The sequence below is a fragment of the Callorhinus ursinus genome, unplaced genomic scaffold (genome assembly GCF_003265705.2).
Source record: "Callorhinus ursinus isolate GAN/ISIS: 27379988/994484 unplaced genomic scaffold, GSC_fseal_2.0 scaffold13, whole genome shotgun sequence".
Lineage (NCBI taxonomy): Eukaryota > Metazoa > Chordata > Mammalia > Carnivora > Otariidae > Callorhinus > Callorhinus ursinus.
The window spans coordinates 18,433,338-18,449,923 of NW_027397075.1; positions in this window are offsets into that span (position 1 = coordinate 18,433,338).

Below are 16,586 nucleotides of genomic sequence, written 5' to 3' on the forward strand. Positions count from 1 at the left end.
TAAGATTTTATTTATTTATTTGAGAGAGAGAATGAGAGATAGAGAGCATGAGAGGGAAGAGGGTCAGAGGGAGAAGCAGACTCCCCGCCGAGCAGGGAGCCCGATGTGGGACTCGATCCCGGGACTCCAGGATCATGACCTGAGCCGAAGGCAGTCGCTTAACCAACTGAGCCACCCAGGCGCCCGTATTGTCCGTTTTTAACATTATTTTTTAAATACAGCCTGGGGGCATTGGGTCATGTCCTCATCCTGCGAGTGGCCGTCCCTGACGGATACAAAGAGCTGACTCTTTACGGGGTGAGTGGCCATTCGTCCTGGTTTACCTGGACCGTCCAATTCACACCTGCCATCGGCTTAGCGTGTCTCCAGGAGGAAAGTGGCCTGGCTTGGAGGATCCGTCCTACGGTCATGCCACGTATGCGACAGTTGTGGTTGGGCAGAGGAGTGGGGTTTCATAGGTTAGAGGCCTTTGGAGTCCTCTTGAATAAGCTGTTCATTACTGATGAGGCAGCTGAGGCCCAGGACGTGAGATGAGCTGCTCCCAGCCGGGCACTTGGCAGCAGAGCTGGCCCGGGAAGCCGGGGGACCCTCCGCGTGGCATCACCCTAGCCTTCCCTTCCCCTCCCCCTGGTCTACCAGCAAGCGACTGCTTCAAAGTCATCTGTGCCCCGTTGATCTTCCCGGGGGTTCAAGAGCATCCTTGCTTTTAAAACCTGGCTATGTTCTCTGGGAAGCCTCTCTAGAGCTTGGGGACCTCCTTCGTGAGCCTGGAAATAAGTTGTCCCACTGTCCACTAGATGGTGACCCACACTCACACACATCCTCTGCTCGCGCAGAAACAGAACCCACAGGATCTAGTCCTTCCCAGTGGTGTCTTGTCTCGTTTGCTGGCCTCACACGCTCTAGAAGGGGTTTGGGAACCGGCAGGAGGGCAGTCCCTCCGGTGGCCGGGTTGCAAGACGGGAGACGGAGAAGTTCGGGGGCTGTCCTGGTAGGAGGGGAGGGTGGCCTGAGCCAGGGCTGTGGGCACTGGGGACAGAGAGCGGTGGACAGGTGGAGGAAAGACAGGCCCCCACGGCTGAGAGGACGTGCCATGGTCTGAACTCACTAGTTCCCTTTACAAGTTGTAAGCTCCTGGGGGGCAGAGCTGCTGGCTTCTCCGGGGGGTATGCCTCGTGCTGCACAGAGTGCATATTCCGTGTAGGCTTTTTGGGTAATGGGAAATAAAACAGCCAACATTTATTGAGTGCTTCCGTGAGCCCTTCTAAGCACTTGACATGTATTAATTTCCTGTATTTCCCCTGAAATGCACATCTTGGGTGCCTGCCCAGATCAAAATCTCTGGGACAGATGGGCCTGAGTCGGTGTGTGTTAAAAACCTTCTAGAGCCCCTGCCCGGCTGGGAGAAGCCTCGGAGGCTCGTCCTGGGAGGGGACGTGGGCCGCCGGCTGGCAGAGCTGCCGTTCAGGGTCTCCCGGGGGGCCGTGGGCTACGTTTCTCTCTTCCACTCTGAGCTGCTCATCACTTGAGCCCTTCTTTCGACTTTCTCCCTCTCTTCTGTCCAGGACACCTCCAGGCCCTCTCACTCTCTCTCCCTGTCCCTTGTCCTTCCTGTGAATTGTGCACAGTACGTGTCTCTCCCCACCAGGGCCTGGAGCACCCCTGAGTCTGGACAGCAGCCGGTGCGGGGGGCCTGGGCCCACAGAAGCCGAAGCATGTGGCCGTGGGAAACGCTCTAGCTTTCTGCTCTGTCCGCAGCAACAATGAGAACCCTAAGCCAACAACCGTTCACCGGGTACCTGATGTACACCAGGCACTGTGCCAGTTACCAGGGTGAGGAAGACCCCTCCTGGCACCTCACTGCCTCACCTCGGCCCCCAGATGCGGCCCAGCTGGCTGGCAGAGACAGATGCAGTGTGCGGTGCTCACCGGCGGACGTGGGTGGTGTTCACAGAGGCCGTGAGAGTCTCAGAAAGCATCCAAGGAACCCTGCTGCCCCTTAAAACTTGGCTCAGAGTCTCCCAGGAAGCCTCAAGCCCCCCTGGGCAGAGCCTGGGCTGATTTAAAAGCCCAGGGCCCCTGTGGCTTACTGTTCTGCGGGAAGAGCCCTGATGCCCAGGGTCCCTCTGCTCCGGGAGCAGCTTCGGGCTGGGGCCACGGCTTGTCTTCCCGCTGCGGAAACCAGGCCTGGTGCATGGTGGGTGCTACGTATTTTTGCTTGTTGAATGAATCAGAGGAGTCTTTGTAAACATTGAGGATTTAGAGGGTGAGGATGGTGGGGGTGCAGGGAGGGGGAGTCTCATTAGGAAGAGAGGAAGCAAAGGGAAGAGGCCTTCCCTCCTCCCCTCTCCCATTACTCTCCAGGGCATCTGAGCAGCAGGGACCCCCTCTGTCTCCAGAAACACTGAACTTTGCAGGGCCACCTCCTCTTTTAGGGCTGGGGACACTTCCGCAGGCCCTACACCTTGTCCTCTGGTTCTCTGGACATTTGCACAGCCTTACAGGGGAGGCGTGTGGCAGCGAGCCTGACATCCCTTTGCCCAGGGCCCCACCCCCAGCAGTCACATCTGAGCCTGTTGCTCTCTCCTCTGGGTGAATTTCAGAATCACCAGGGAAGCTTTTCAAACATACTGTTGCTTTATTTAATCGGCCTGCAGTGGGGCTGGGGGACATCACGGGTGATCCTGGCAATCGGCCAGACTGAGAAGTCCCGAGCTGGCCCTGAGTGCGGGGGAGGCGGCCCTCCCTCCCGCAGTCCTGCCCCCCGCCCCCCTGCTTCCCTGCAGCACATCCCAGAGCCCTCTAGGTGCTGGGTTATACCTCCCAGCAGACTGCTGTGCTGACGTCTCCTGCCAAATAAATGAAAGTGTTCAATCATTCAGCCAAGAGCTGCACGGAGAGACAGACCCTCAGCCCCTGGAAAGAAAGACTGTGTGTGGGGTGGGACGGGGCAAGTGAGCACGGCAGGGGGCAGAGAGACAGAGGGAGAGAGCAGGTGCCTGGGCTGGCAGCACAGCGACTGAGGAAGGCCCCTCCCTCGCTAGAGCCCCCTCTTCGGAAGGCTGGGCCAGCAGAAGCGCCAGGGGAGTGGAGGCCACAGGCGGGCGGTCCCAGACGGTGGGCAGGCCTCTCAGTGCGGAAGTGTTTGCGGCCCCCCAAGAGTGGGGTGTTTGAATGCCACTTCCCGTGGTGGCTCTTCAGGGCCGGCGCCAGAAACTTCCTTCCTGAGGACCGAGGATCTGACCTCCCTGTCCTGAGGGCACAGGCTACGGGGACTCGGGGACTCCGACAGGCAGGGGCTCCTGGGGACTCTCATCACTCTTTCATTCATGCTCTGCTGAGTGACACCCCCAACAGCGGCCCTGGCTTCGGGCAGAGGACAGGGGTGTGATGGGGGAGGGCTTGGCTTCTCAGCGGGGGGCCCGAGCTGCGCCCCGTTAGGGCTCCACGCTGCTGTGTGGGCCTTTGTGGAGTCTGAGGCTCGGGGCAGAGGTGTGGAGGGGTCCCTGTGGGGTACAGGGACCGCAGGAGGGGGGCGGTCCCCGGGACCTGTCTTTATTTACATATTAATTTATTATTATTATCATTTTTTTTCTTAAAGATTTTTTTATTTATTTGAGAGAGAGAGAGAGAGAAACAGTATGAGAGGGGAGAAGGTCAGAGGGAGAAGCAGGCCCCCCGCTGAGCCGGGAGCCCGATGCCGGACTCGATCCCAGGACTCCAGGATCATGACCTGAGCCGAAGGCAGTTGCTTAACCAACTGAGCCACCCAGGCGCCCTATTATTATCATTTTTAATGATTTTATTTGACAGAGAGAGCGCGCGCAGGGCGGGGGGGGCGGGGAGGAGAGGGAGAGGGAGAAGCTGGCTCCCCGAGGAGCAGGGAGCCCGATGTGGGGCTGGATCCCAGGACCCCAGGATCATGGCCTGAGCTGAAGGCAGACGCTTAATTAACCGACTGAGCCCCCCAGCGCCCCTGTTCAGAGGTTTAGATGCCAAAGCTTGGCTTGGCTAATTGTTACACTGAGTCACAACTCCGATTGAACCACATTTAAGAAGCTTTTGTTTTTTTACGTAAGTGAAAGTGAAAAATATCAATCCACAGATGAATGAAGAAGCGGGCTGTTCACGTCCTCTGTACCGCACATCCTGGAACTGCACCGGGATGTGGCTGCTGGAGGGGGCCGTCAAGGTCGCTCCCTGTTTGGGCCCCTGGACCCCCTGGGGCAGGGCCGGTGCTGTGTCCCTGGAATGGGCTGGCAGGGCACAGTGTCTGTCAGGAGAGAGAGCAGAGCTGCAGGAACACAGCGTGGGGTGAGGCCCCGAGGCCCTGGGGCTGGGCAGAGCCTATCCCTCACCCAGAGGCTGTCATCAATTTTCAATTAGCCAGAGGCTGGGCTGGCAGCTGCCGGCTCCAGACTCCAGCACTGTAATGAAGACACTGTCCCCTCTGGAGACGGCGCAGAATGGGCATGCAAGTCAGATTAGGTTATCCCTGTCGAGGGACAGCCAGGCTTTCGCTTTGGAGCTGTTGGCTTACCTCTGGCAGGGCTGGGCATTTCTCTGGACTCGGAGGGTGAACTCTGCCCATCATCTTCCTCTGGGCCGGGGTGCTGGGGTCCGAGATTTTTACCCAGGAGGTGAGCCTCATGGCTATGGGTCTTCCTTCTGGAGGGGCCCAGAGCTGTGGGGGTTTCTGTCATCTTGGGCTTGCAGCAGGGGGGATCGCGGGGGTTGCAGAGCCCAGGAGGGCCCTGGGTGGGGGTGGAGGCTGTGTCCACCGTGGACGTGGATGGGAATGGCCAGACCTCCAGAGTGCTGGAGGTAGCCCAGACTCCGGGATGGGAAGTCTGCCTGAAGGCAGAACCAAGCAGGAATGGGAAAGAGGGACCAGAAGCCCCTTGTCTCTGGTCAGAAGGCGGGATGGTGGTGACCTGAGCCAGCGCAGTTGCTGGGGAGTCGGCGAGGAGCAGCCCATACTCCCTTCTTCTGAGGCAAAGCCCCAGGGGAACATCAGCTTTCCTGATTGCTTTGCCCTCGTCTATCAGAACCAAGCAGGTTTTCATAAAACTCAAGGAGACAGCTGCTGAGAAGAATTAAGTTAATGGCCAATCCAATGGTTCTCTGGGGAGCCTCCAGGCCTGTTCTTGCTGCCTCCCTCCCCTCCGGCTGCTCAGAGGGGTCTCCTGGCCCTCCAGGGTCGTCAGGCACCAGGGAGCAGGGCCAGCCCTGTGCCTTTTGCCTGGATCCACCAGGGGTGCTGACATGCTGGGCACCTGTCGGAGGCAGCGGGCATGGGCTCGATGTGACCCTCGGCACCCGGGTCACCCCCATGGCCAGCACAGACCCTCCCCCTTGCCGAGTGTGTCCAGTACTGGACCAGGAGACTCGGGAAGAAGGCAGAAGGGAATAACGCCTCTCTGGCTTCTCTGCTGCGGGCGGGCAAGGGCTCAACTCCCCCCGGCCCGGCTTCCCGACCCCCAGAGAGTTATGGCTCCCTGACTTCGGTGAAAAAGAAGGAAGCCAACATCTATGGAACACACCTTTTCCCTCACGTGTCATGGGATATTTACAGTGTGGGAGGCACTCAGCGTGCGGGGCGTCGACGCATGAATGGGTGACTCTTAGGGGTGGATACTGCATTCTCTGCAGTTTACAGGTAAGGCCTGGGGGTTTCAGGAGGCCGAACAACGTGCTGGAGGTCTAACAGCAGTGACGAGATTTGAGTGCCCGTCGGGACCCCACCTCTGCCTTCCACCGTCCCGCGAGTCCGAAGTCATGGTCCACAGCCACCTGCCACGGCCACTTGCCAGGACACGGGAGTTGCTGGGGGACCGTCTCCTGGTGTCCAAGGGGAATGGGGGCTGGGGGCCCCATGGGAGATTTGCCATGTGGATTTTCTCTAGTTTTGCTCTGCGTGGACCAGGGAGGGAGAGAGGGCAAAAAAGCTGTATTCACTAAATTCTCTAATTCAACAGAATCCATTAGGATATTTCCAATTGCTCGAAACAAAACCTCCACTCAAAATGACCCAGATAATGTGATTATTTCCTGTAACAGGAAAGTCCGCAGCTAACCAGGCCCGGGGCCAGCGAATCCCAGGGCTCTTGGCGAGACACGCAGATGGGGCCACTGGGACTGCATCAGACCCTTCATCTGGGCGGGAATGGGGATCGAGGAGTCAGCTGTGATGTCCAGTCATTAGGCCACACAGGCACCCCTGAGTTAGGACCTCCCTGGAAACCTTCTAGAACATGCTATGCTTCCTGCACTGCCATGGACCACTGCCCAGCGTGGGCAGCTTGAGGGGTCCAGCATGTCAGCCACATCACTGGTGGCAGCCCGGGCGGTGGCCTCAAGGGTTTGTGGGGGCGAGGGTGGGCGCGTGGCTCCAGCTGCAGCACGGCGAGCTCCCCCACGATGCTGGGTCGTCGGCCAGCCGGCCGGCCCTGCTGACAGCAGGAGAGGGAGGAGCGTCTGGCGCGGCATAGCCAGGACTTGCTCACTGGCATGGCCGACACATCCCTGGGGAGCTGCGGAAGGCGCGGGTCTCCACAAGCAGCTGGTGTCTGAGCAGAGCGGATGGGATGGGGCGAGCTGGCAGAGCTTGGCTCTTCTTGCCAAGGTGATCCACTGGCCCCTGACACAGGGCGCGGGTGTGATGCCTGGGAGGGGGGCTAAGAGAGCCCAGCACGCCCCTCTCTCTCCCAGCGCTGGCCCCTCCCCGAGGGAGTGCTTATCACAGCCTGGACACACAGCCAGGAGAGGGCTTGACCGAACCCTCTCTCTGCGCCTGCCAGTGGTCACGTGGTGTTAACACTGGCTGGGGGCGCCTGGGGGGCTCCGTCGTCCGTGAAGCGTCTGCCTTGGGCTCAGCTCTGGTCACAATCCCCGAGTCCCAGGATCAAGCCCCGAGCTGGGCTCCCTGCTCAGTGGGGAGTCTGTTTCTCCCTCTGCCCCTCACCCTGATTGTGCTCTCTCTCTCTCTCTCTTTCTCTCTGTCAAATAAATAAATAAAATTTTTAAAACAAAACAAAACAAAACAAAACAAAAAAACACTGGCTGTTCCTGGGTGGTGCCACGAGACCCTGGGAGTTTTCCCGCCCCTCCCCTCCCTTCCCTTCCCCCTTCCCTCCCCTCCCCATATGCTTTCGTTTTTTTTTTAGTAATTACTAAGAAGTAGAATTTCCGAGTAATACAAAACATGTATGTTTAAGTTGATAAGAAACTAGTCAACTGCTTTCCAAATTAGTGCTGTGTTACACTCCCAAGGAGAATTCCAATAGCTTCCCTTTCTCATCGACACTTTGTGCGGTCTTTAAAATTGTAGCCATTCTAGTGGGTGGAGTGGTATCTAATCAGTCAGTCTGCATTTCCCTGATGATTAAGGATGTCAAGCATCCTTCCATGTGCATATTGGCCGTTTGTAACCTTTTCTGAAATGTCTTTTCAAAGCCCTGTCCCATTTTTTTTCTGCCCCATTTTTATGGACTTGTCTTGAGGCTGAGTTATGAGAGTTCTTTATATATTTCTCAGGGAGGATGTATTTTGTGTTTTCTTTGTTATTGCAAGAGGTGGAGCGGCTCTTCGTCTGCTTAAGGGCCAATGGTATTTCCTTTTCTGCAAACATTACAATCCTTAGCCCACCCTTCTACTGAGTTGTCTTTGTTTTGCTGTTTTCCAGGAGGTCTGTATACATTAGGCAGATTAACCCCTTGTCTGAGGTAAGAATGTAATTACTTTCCCGAGTTTGCGGTCTGCCTTTGCCTAAGTCTGTGGTGTTCTTGTTTTCTATGTATTTGATTACATAGCCGATCTTTGCTTCTACGGCTCTAGGATGTTGAGTCCTAGTGAGAGAGGGCCTCTCTCACCCCAAGATTACAAAGGAAGTCCACCAGGCTTTCTCCTCCCGTGTCTTAGCCAGGCTGCCTACAGGAGGCAAAGCTAAATGTTGCTTTATGGGAAGACGCAGGCCCCCGGGCAGTAGGAGAGGGTGTGAGAGGAAGCAAGGCAGGAAGGCACAGGCATCCGGGGCGCTGGGGGGCTCAGTTAAGTGTCCGACTCTTGATTTCGGCTCAGGTCATGATCTCAGGGGGCGTGAGATGGAGCCTCAAGTTGGGCTTTGTGCTCAGCGGGGAGTCTAATGGAGATTCTCTCTCTCCCTCTCCCTCTGCCCCTCCCCCCACTAAAATTAATAAAAATAAGTCTTAAAACAAAGAAGTTAGCATGTTGTCCAGTAGGCCACAGTCCCACAAGAGATAGAGCAGGTTGCCTCCCAAAGGGGGCTTTCGCCACCATGAGCAGAGAAGACCCTGGGGGAGGGGAGAGGGAGAGGCCTAATCCACTGGCTCCTTCTTGTCTGTCCTGTCTCATTGGGCCGGGGCCCGGGAGGTGCCTGAACCGGGCCCAGAACGTGTCCTCTTCTGGGTCCTTCTGCTCCCTTCCACCTCCTTCGATTTAAACTCTTACGTAGTTAGTCTATTTGCAATGTCTCCTGGCCTGCACACGCTGTTGTGCAGGCGTGAGGCCTGATGCTAACTGAGTGTGTTTTGCAGACGGCCACTGAGTTTTTCCAGCTCCCTTCAGCCAGTGGTTCATCTTCTCTCCCGTCCATTTCAGGGTCTCTCGTGTCGTTTACAAAATCCCCGTATTTGACAGCCCAGTGCAAAATGTCTGTTCCATCCCTCAGTCTGGTCAAGTTGTTGTAATTACTGAAGTTCTCCCATATGTGTCAATATCAGGTATGTTTCCATAGCTAGTGCCCCTCAGCGCCCTCTTTTTCAGCATCTTCCTAGTCAGCCTGGTTAATATGTTCTTTTTCTTTTCTTTCTTTTTTTAAGCAGGCCCCACGCCCAGCGTGGAGCCCAACGCAGGGCTTTATCTCACGACCCCGAGATCATGACCTGAGCCGAAATCAAGAGTCGGATGCTCAATGGACTGAGCCACCCCAGGTGCCCCTTGACAGCTTTTTAGGGTAATGTAACTCTCGCTTTCCCCTTCCCCTCCCTCCTGCTACCCGAGACAGAGCAGTGGACCCCCAGCCCAGGCCTGGAGGCCCCCCACCCCACAGGCTTTCTGAATCAGCCATGTGGTGAGCTGCTTGTGGGCTGGAGTGACAGACTGACCCCAAAGGCCACGCTGTCCTATGGAAAGCTCTCCAATCTCTCTCTACATGAGTATTATCTCACCTTTCCTCCTGGGTTTGTGTAGCTGGGACGGAGGGGGGCGAGACCACCTGCCTCCGGGGTCCCAGACAGACCAGGGCCGGCCACTCCCTGCCCACAAAACCAAAGGCAGAGAGTCGAGTGATGGTGAAACAGGAAAGGAGTCTAGTTCAGGGAGGCCGACATTGGGAAGACAGCCGACTAGCGTCTGAAAAGTGGTCTCCCAAGTGCTGAAAATACTTCTAGGTTTACGTATGGAAAATGTGGGACAAAGGTCGGTGGGTCCTTGCAGGTGGGCAGTGAAGGTCAGGTCCCTCACTATCTTGAGGTCAGTCAGGAGGCCCAGGGCACATCCTATTGCTTGAAGGGGTAGTTTCAGTTCCCATCGGGGAAGCTTTGCCCGAGGTGCGTTTGCCTGAGTTAAGAGACAAGCAGGAGAGGAGACCATAATCAGTTAGAAAGTACAGGCCAAGGTCAAAATGGAGGCGGCGGACGTCCTCTTTCGTTGAGAGAGGCTTTGTGAATGGGAGGAAATGAAGGTTATGAGCTAAATAGGGATTTGGTCGCCAGGGTCCTTGTTTTATATGCATTGGTTCAGAGTCTAATGAAATAGCTCTGTGAAACGAGAGGAGCTTATTAGGCTCTGCCCCAGGATACCAAACAAACACACCTGTCTCCCCAAATATTCCTCAAATGAGGGAATGTTTCAGCTAGGTTGCCTAGGGCTGCAAGTAATGAAAAACACAGCTCCACTCGCTTGAACAATGAAGACAGCTCCCGTCCTGTGTGCTCATGTCCCGGCGGGGTGGTGGGGTGGGGGCGTGGTGGTGGTGGTGATGGGTGATGTCCGGGTGGACACCACACCCAGAGCCTCTGGCCCTGTTCCCTCTCACTCGGCCCTCCCCTGGGCTGCCTTCAAGTTCAGGCTGGCGCAAGATGGGAGCCCCAATCCAGCCTTATGGTCAAACAGGAGAACATTCCACAGGAAGAAAGTAAGGCTAACCTCCCAGAAGCTCTCTACCTCATTGACTTAAATTAGGTCACAGTCCCTTTCTGGAACCAACCACTTGGCGGGAGACCGGAATACCCTGAGATCAATCAGATCTACTCCTAATGCCGGTGGTAGTGTGTCCTGCTTGGAAGCATGTGGGTGGCATGGGGTCAGCACGACACCTGAGCTACACTGGCGTTCTGTTGGGTAGGGGAGATGAGTGTGGGGTAGGCAATCAGCAATGCCCACCAGAGAGGGGTTCGGGCCCTTCTTATTCTTGGTTTCCCTCTTCCGAGTCGTGTGGAAGCTGGCCTTGGATGATGACAAAGCCGGATGCACGGGGAAGGAGGCACAGAAGGGAGCCTTTACATGACTCTGTCTGTTGGAGCCGTGCTGTGACTGGCTGAGCACCGCACAAGCATGGTCGTCTGGTTCTTCCAGCTTGAAGGAAGCCCCGTGACCATCCCACGCCACGCATTTCGCTTCATATTTACCCGATGGCTTTCTTAAGTCAAGTCTCAAGTAGATGTTCTTACGAAGAAGACAACGCTCAGCGTGGACAATGTAAGATTCTAACTTCCTTGTCAGTTAAATCTTAAATGCCATATTTCTCATTCTAAATTAATTAATAGTCCTTCTGGTTCCTCACATCATTCCTTTGGAATTTTGGTGAAATCCATTGGCCAAGGCCCTATTAGCCCTGGAAAAGTGGGGACATCTGGACCTCTAGACCTGAATGACTAAATTGCACGTTAAATACCTGGGTAAGTGCTGGGGCGCCTGGGGGGCTCAGTCGGCCCAGTGTCCGACTCTTGATTTCGGCTCAGGTCGTGATCTCGGGGTCGTGGGATTGAGCCCCATGTCAGGCTCTGTGCTCACCATGGAGTCTGCCTGCCCCTCTCCTTCTGCTACCCACTCCCAACCCCCCTCTCTCTATCTCTAGGATAAGTAAATAAAATCTTAAAAATAAAAATAAAACACCTAGGTAAGTGTAAATGTGGACTATTACCCTGATCGAGCTTGTGAACTGTCGGTGTTGGGTTCTGGGTGATCATAACAGAGTGACCACAAGCTGGGTGGACCCATCCTAACAGGGATTTCCTGCTCTCAAGCTGACTACACAGACCTGGGTGGCCAAGGGGGCAACCGAGAAGTTAACAGGTAGTAACAGTGTCAGGGAAGCATTTGGACATCTTCTAGGTACACGTTTCAAAAGAGTGGGGCTGGAGCTGCCGTGACTTTTTAATCCCGCAGGGGTCAATTCAGCTTCCTTATGAGGGCAACTGCGGGGGCACAAAAGGCTTTGATGTTGTGCATCACTTCAATCAGAAAGGCAACGAGCTCTTAGTAACCGCGGCCTGTGTGAGCAAGGTGAGGAGACAGGAGCGCCACAGCACGGATACACAGTGATCAGAACTCGGTTTGCCACTGGGGTGCCTGGGGGGCTCAGATGGTTAAGCGTCTGCCTTCGGCTCAGGTCATGATTCCAGGGTCCTGGGATCGAGCCCCGCATCGGGTTCCCTGCTCCACAGGAAGCCTGCTTCTCCCTCTCCCTCTCCCACTCTCCCTGCTTGTGTTCCCCCTCTTGCTGTGTCTCTCTCTGTCAAATAAATAAAATCTTAAAAAAAGAACTCGGTTTGCCAGAAAAACCGAGCTGCCTTGTGAGAAGAAATTTCATTTGCGTGCATAACAGGGTTGCTGTGGCTTTCGGTGCGGCTGGATCCAGGCGCTCAGCTGAGGTGCTCAGGGTCTCCCTTTCCATCGGCCTGGCTCACCCTGCTCGTGTCATTTGCGCTGTGGCTGCCGGCTGCCTTGCTTGGCAGGTCCCCACGAAGGCGGATCTCTCCCAGTGTTTATAAATTAATCTCAGGGAAACCTAGTTAGGGCCTGTGTCCCTTTCTCCACCCTGTCGCTGTGGCCGGGCAACAAGGAACACTGCTTGGTCCATTCCGGGCCAGCGATGCCCATGGGGCTCTGGTGGAGGACGTGCTTTGCCAATACTGTCCAAAGCGGCTTGGCGCCCCTGTGCAGCAGTTTGCAGGAGGTGCCAGGCTGGGGATGCGGGAAGCCAAGCGGATGAGATCCAGCTCTCCAGATGTTTACAAGCTCTGTCTTGGGCTGGGGGGAGACCTGACTAGGGTCTGCTTTCATTCCCCTGCTCACTCGCTTGCTCTCTCGCTCGCTGACGGGCTTGTTGGGAAGAGCAGCTTAAGAAGAACTAAGAGGGGTGCCAGGGTGGCTCAGTCGGTGAAGTGTCTGCCTTTGGCTCAGGTCACGAACCCAGGGTCCTGGGATCGAGCCCCGGGCCCGGCTCCCTGCTCAGCGGGGAGCCTGCTTCTCCCTCTGCCTCTGCTCCTCCCCCCTCTCGTGCGCGCACTCTCTCTCTCTCTCTCCCTCTTGCTCTCTATCTCTGGGGAGCATCTTCCTCCGGGACCCAGTCCCCAGGCTGGCCTCTGCACCTGCTGCGGGGCGGGGAGAATCTCGGTTTTACAAGGTGACTAAGACCAGACTTCACAGAAGTGTGTTTTAAATAAAAAGAGTTAGTTTAGACGACTTTATACGGGATACTTTTTGTTATATTGAACCAGTCCTGTGACAAATATAAGTGATTTGACAAGACTGCCTCCGTTGGTCCCACTAGAGACATCAAAGCTGGTGACTAAGGAGGGTTCCTGTGGGTTGACCTGCACCAGCCCCACCCCCACCTCAGCTGGGCCGCACCTGATTCCCATGCTGGCGACGTCTGTGACCAGCCCTCCCAGGAGAGAACAAAGGCCCACTCAGGGGTGTCCGGGAGTTCATCCCTGGCATTGTGGGTGCCCACGCCCCTCTCAGGAGGCTCCCTTCCCAGGAGGCACAAAGATCAGGGTCTCTCCCCCAGGTCTTGCTGGGGGCCGAGGGCAAAGCGCCCGCACAACTGCTAACTCCAGACGTTTCTCTTTCTCTTTGAAGGTGCTCAGCCGGGCTGGTGGCATCTAGGAGACTTGTTCCGTTTGTCCTCCAGGCAACCTTAGAGGAGGGTGGAGGGGCTGTTGTGGCCGAGCGGAGGCACCCAGGGTGGGGACTGGGCCGTGCCCCGCCATCAGTGTGCCTTACCGCCCAACCCCAGGGAGGGAGGAAGCCCATCTGCGGCAGGATCTGGGCCCCCGAGGGCAGCTTTGGAAAAGCAGAAAGCAGCCTCCCGGCCTCAGCCCTGCCCTGCTCTGGGCCCAGGGCCCGGGCGGTGTCTGCTGAGCCCATCAGCAGTGCTTGGAGGCACTGGACCCCGTGAGCTCGCACCTGCTTACGAGGGCGGGCCGACCGCCCAGCGAGGGAGGTGTGCGCCTGTCGGCTCTGCAGATCTCTTCTGCTTCCAGCACCATCGGGCTTCAGGGAGAGGAGAACACACTTCAGGACTTGTGGGTTGTCAGTTTTGAGTTCTGCCTTGTTCGCTTTCAGGCCTGCAGAGCGTTTTACCTTCATGAAAGCAACACTCACCACGACGCCCGCAGCTAGCCTGTGCGAGGCGCCTTTTCTTTTGAGCAGCCTCAAGTCGATCACATCCTGTGAACAGTCCTGGTCATCCTTTCTGAAGCCTGTCCGGGGGCCCAGGGACCCTGGGGGTGGGGCCAGGCGGGGGCGTGGGCGTCATGTGACCAGGGGACAATCTTCCCTCAAACTCCCTCAACCCCAGCCCCAGCGCCCGCTTAACAAGTCAAGATGCATCTTTCTTGTCCTGCCCTGAAAGCCTCCAGGGTGAGGTTTGTGTGGTTTCTCCCCCACGTTCTTTGAGATGATGGATCTAGTCTGGGGCCGGGTGCCTATTTGCACGCACGGCTGGTGTGCAGTGGCTGCGGGGACCGTGTCAGTGACCGTTGGAATTTGTGCTCCCGAATCACAGAGGAGGCTGTTAGGCACACAGGGACAAAAGCATACTTTTCCTGGGAGAGAAGGAAGGGCAAGATTCGAGGGTGCGTAGGGAAGAAATAGAGGTGACTCCCAGAGCCTGTGCAGCAATGTGCCAGGCACACGCAATCAGGTGAAAATGCACTTGACCCTGGGGGAAAGCCCTTGCTGAGATGAGGTGCTTCTCCGGAGTGCAGCCTGCCCGGGAACGCAGAGGGGAGATGAGCCTGAGTCTGTCCAGGGGGCTGTAGCCGTCTGCGACCTGTCGGTGGGTCGGGCAACATGGGGCACTCAGCTGGACCGTTTTCCTAGAAAATTTCATTGCTGGATCAGCGAGGGCACTGTCCTGGTTCTGTTCCAGTTCTGCATAGGACAGAGCAGCTCCCCAGGACCTGACCGGAGGCTTGTTTCACCAGCAGCGGTCCCAGGGGGCATATACGGCTCTGGGGTCCAGCTTGTCGGGCCGGGCTGCCTGGCGCCAAGAGCACTCACTGAGGAGTCCAGCGCCCTGCTTCCCAGTGGAGCCACTGGTCCGTCCTCGCTGCGGGGCGTGGAGAGCGCGCGTCATCCCTCCCTCTCCCGGCCAGCACCTTTAAGGGACAGGGACTAAAAGTGCCCCCCCTGCCCACCTCCCTTTCTCCCAGCCCTCAGAGCTTTGGGAAAAGCATCAGATACTTGCCGTTCCTGGACAAGCAGTAAATTGCCTTTCCTTTGTCAAGTAAGTTCATGTCTGCGAGGCACTTTCAAGTAATCACACAGACGGCAGTAACAGCTTGTGCTTACAGAAGACGTTTGCCTTCAGGGCACTTCTGCTCCTGTTACCTTGTGATTCCCGTAACTGAGGACAAGCACTTAAGGGGGGCGGGGACGGGCGGCCCTGGACCTGTACGAGGCCCCAGGTGCTCTGCAGGAGCTGGTGGCTGGTGGTGCATGTTCCCATCCTGTCACCTGCCCCCCCTCCCCCCGCAACGCTGGGCATCAGGAACTCGACTGTCAGATGAGGAAAATGGGATTCAGGGAGATTAGAGCACTTGCCTTAACATGGGTGCTTTTTAAATTTTTTTGCAAAGAGGCAGATATAAACTAATCAGTACTAATACAGGCCATTTGCTCACGGCGACCCTGCCATGTCCCCGTCCCCGGGGTCTGACCAGGACGGAGCTGGGTCACATCCAGAGAAGCGCTCACGAGAACGAGGAGTGAATGATGGACGAGTCATTGCACCCAGTACTCCGGTCTCTTGGAGGGCATTGTGGAAGTGGAGCTCCCAGGCGTACCTCCCGTGGCTCCTTCCCGGCTCCCCGGGCCCTCCCCGGCCCCTGTGGCACCCCACGCTCACTGCCCCCCAAGCCCCACGGTCCCCTCCCCTCTCCTTCGTATTCTTCTTATCTCTGAGGCCTTTTCCCTGAAAACTTATTGAAGGAGTTCTTCCAGGCCTAGGTAGAGTTCCGCCCTGTGTCACCCTGCGTGTGCGTCAAAAAGGAACCTCTACACCGAGCACACAAGCAGCGCCACACCATTGCCCCGGCGGACAGCAAGTCTGCAGGGGGAGCTGCCAGACACCAGCCGCCCACCGCCTTGCTTCGGCGCAATCCCCACACCACGGCAGGCAGGCGTCTGTCCGCCTCCTGACTGCTCTGCATCCTTTCTGCCCCAGAGGGTCTCGCGCTCATCACTCCCCCGTTTTCCCTGCAGTTTCACCCAATATGTACCCTACACAATACGTTCTTTGGTCTTGTATTTGAACGCCTTCCTAAATGAACTATAGCATCCGTCTTCCGTGACTTGCCTTTTGGTTACTTTTTAAAATTTAAATTCAATTAATTAACATTTAGTGTGTTATTAGATTCAGAGGTAGAGGTCAGTGATTCATCAGTCTTACATAACACCCAGTGCTCGTCACATCACGTGCCCTCCTTAAAGCCCACCACCCAGTTACCCCATCCGCGGGTGCCCGGCTGCTGGTGTTTACCTGTTCTGTTTGACTTATCACCTCGGGCGTCGCCCACGGCCCCTGATTTTGCATGTAAAGCCTCGGAGCTGAGCTGATTGCGATGTGGAGTGTTAAAAGGGCAGAACAAACATAAGGTATTGGTATATAAAGTACCAGTGGAGTCTCTGACTTAAAGCTCATGTTAAAAACAAAATAAGAGTTAAGGTACAGACAGACCTGAGAGCAGTCATTTGCGTTACAAGAATGTCTTCACAAGTAAAGTCAACAGAAGTGGCTTAAAAAGTAATCTCTAGGGGCGCCTGCCTGGCTCAGTCAGTGAAGCGTCTGCCTTCGGCACAGGTCATGATCCCGGGGTCCTGGGATCGAGCCCCGCATCCGGCTCCCTGCTCGGCGGGGAGCCTGCTTCTCCTTCTCCCTCTGCCTGCTGCTTTGCCTACTTGTGCTCTCTCTCTCTCAAATAAATAAATAAATAAAATCTTAAAAAAAAAACACATTTTCTGAACTTAGGATGATTAAGGCCAAGTCTTGTCAGGTGGGTAGATGTATGTGTGTGTGTGTGTGTGTGTGTGTGTGTGTGTGTGTGTGTGTGTGT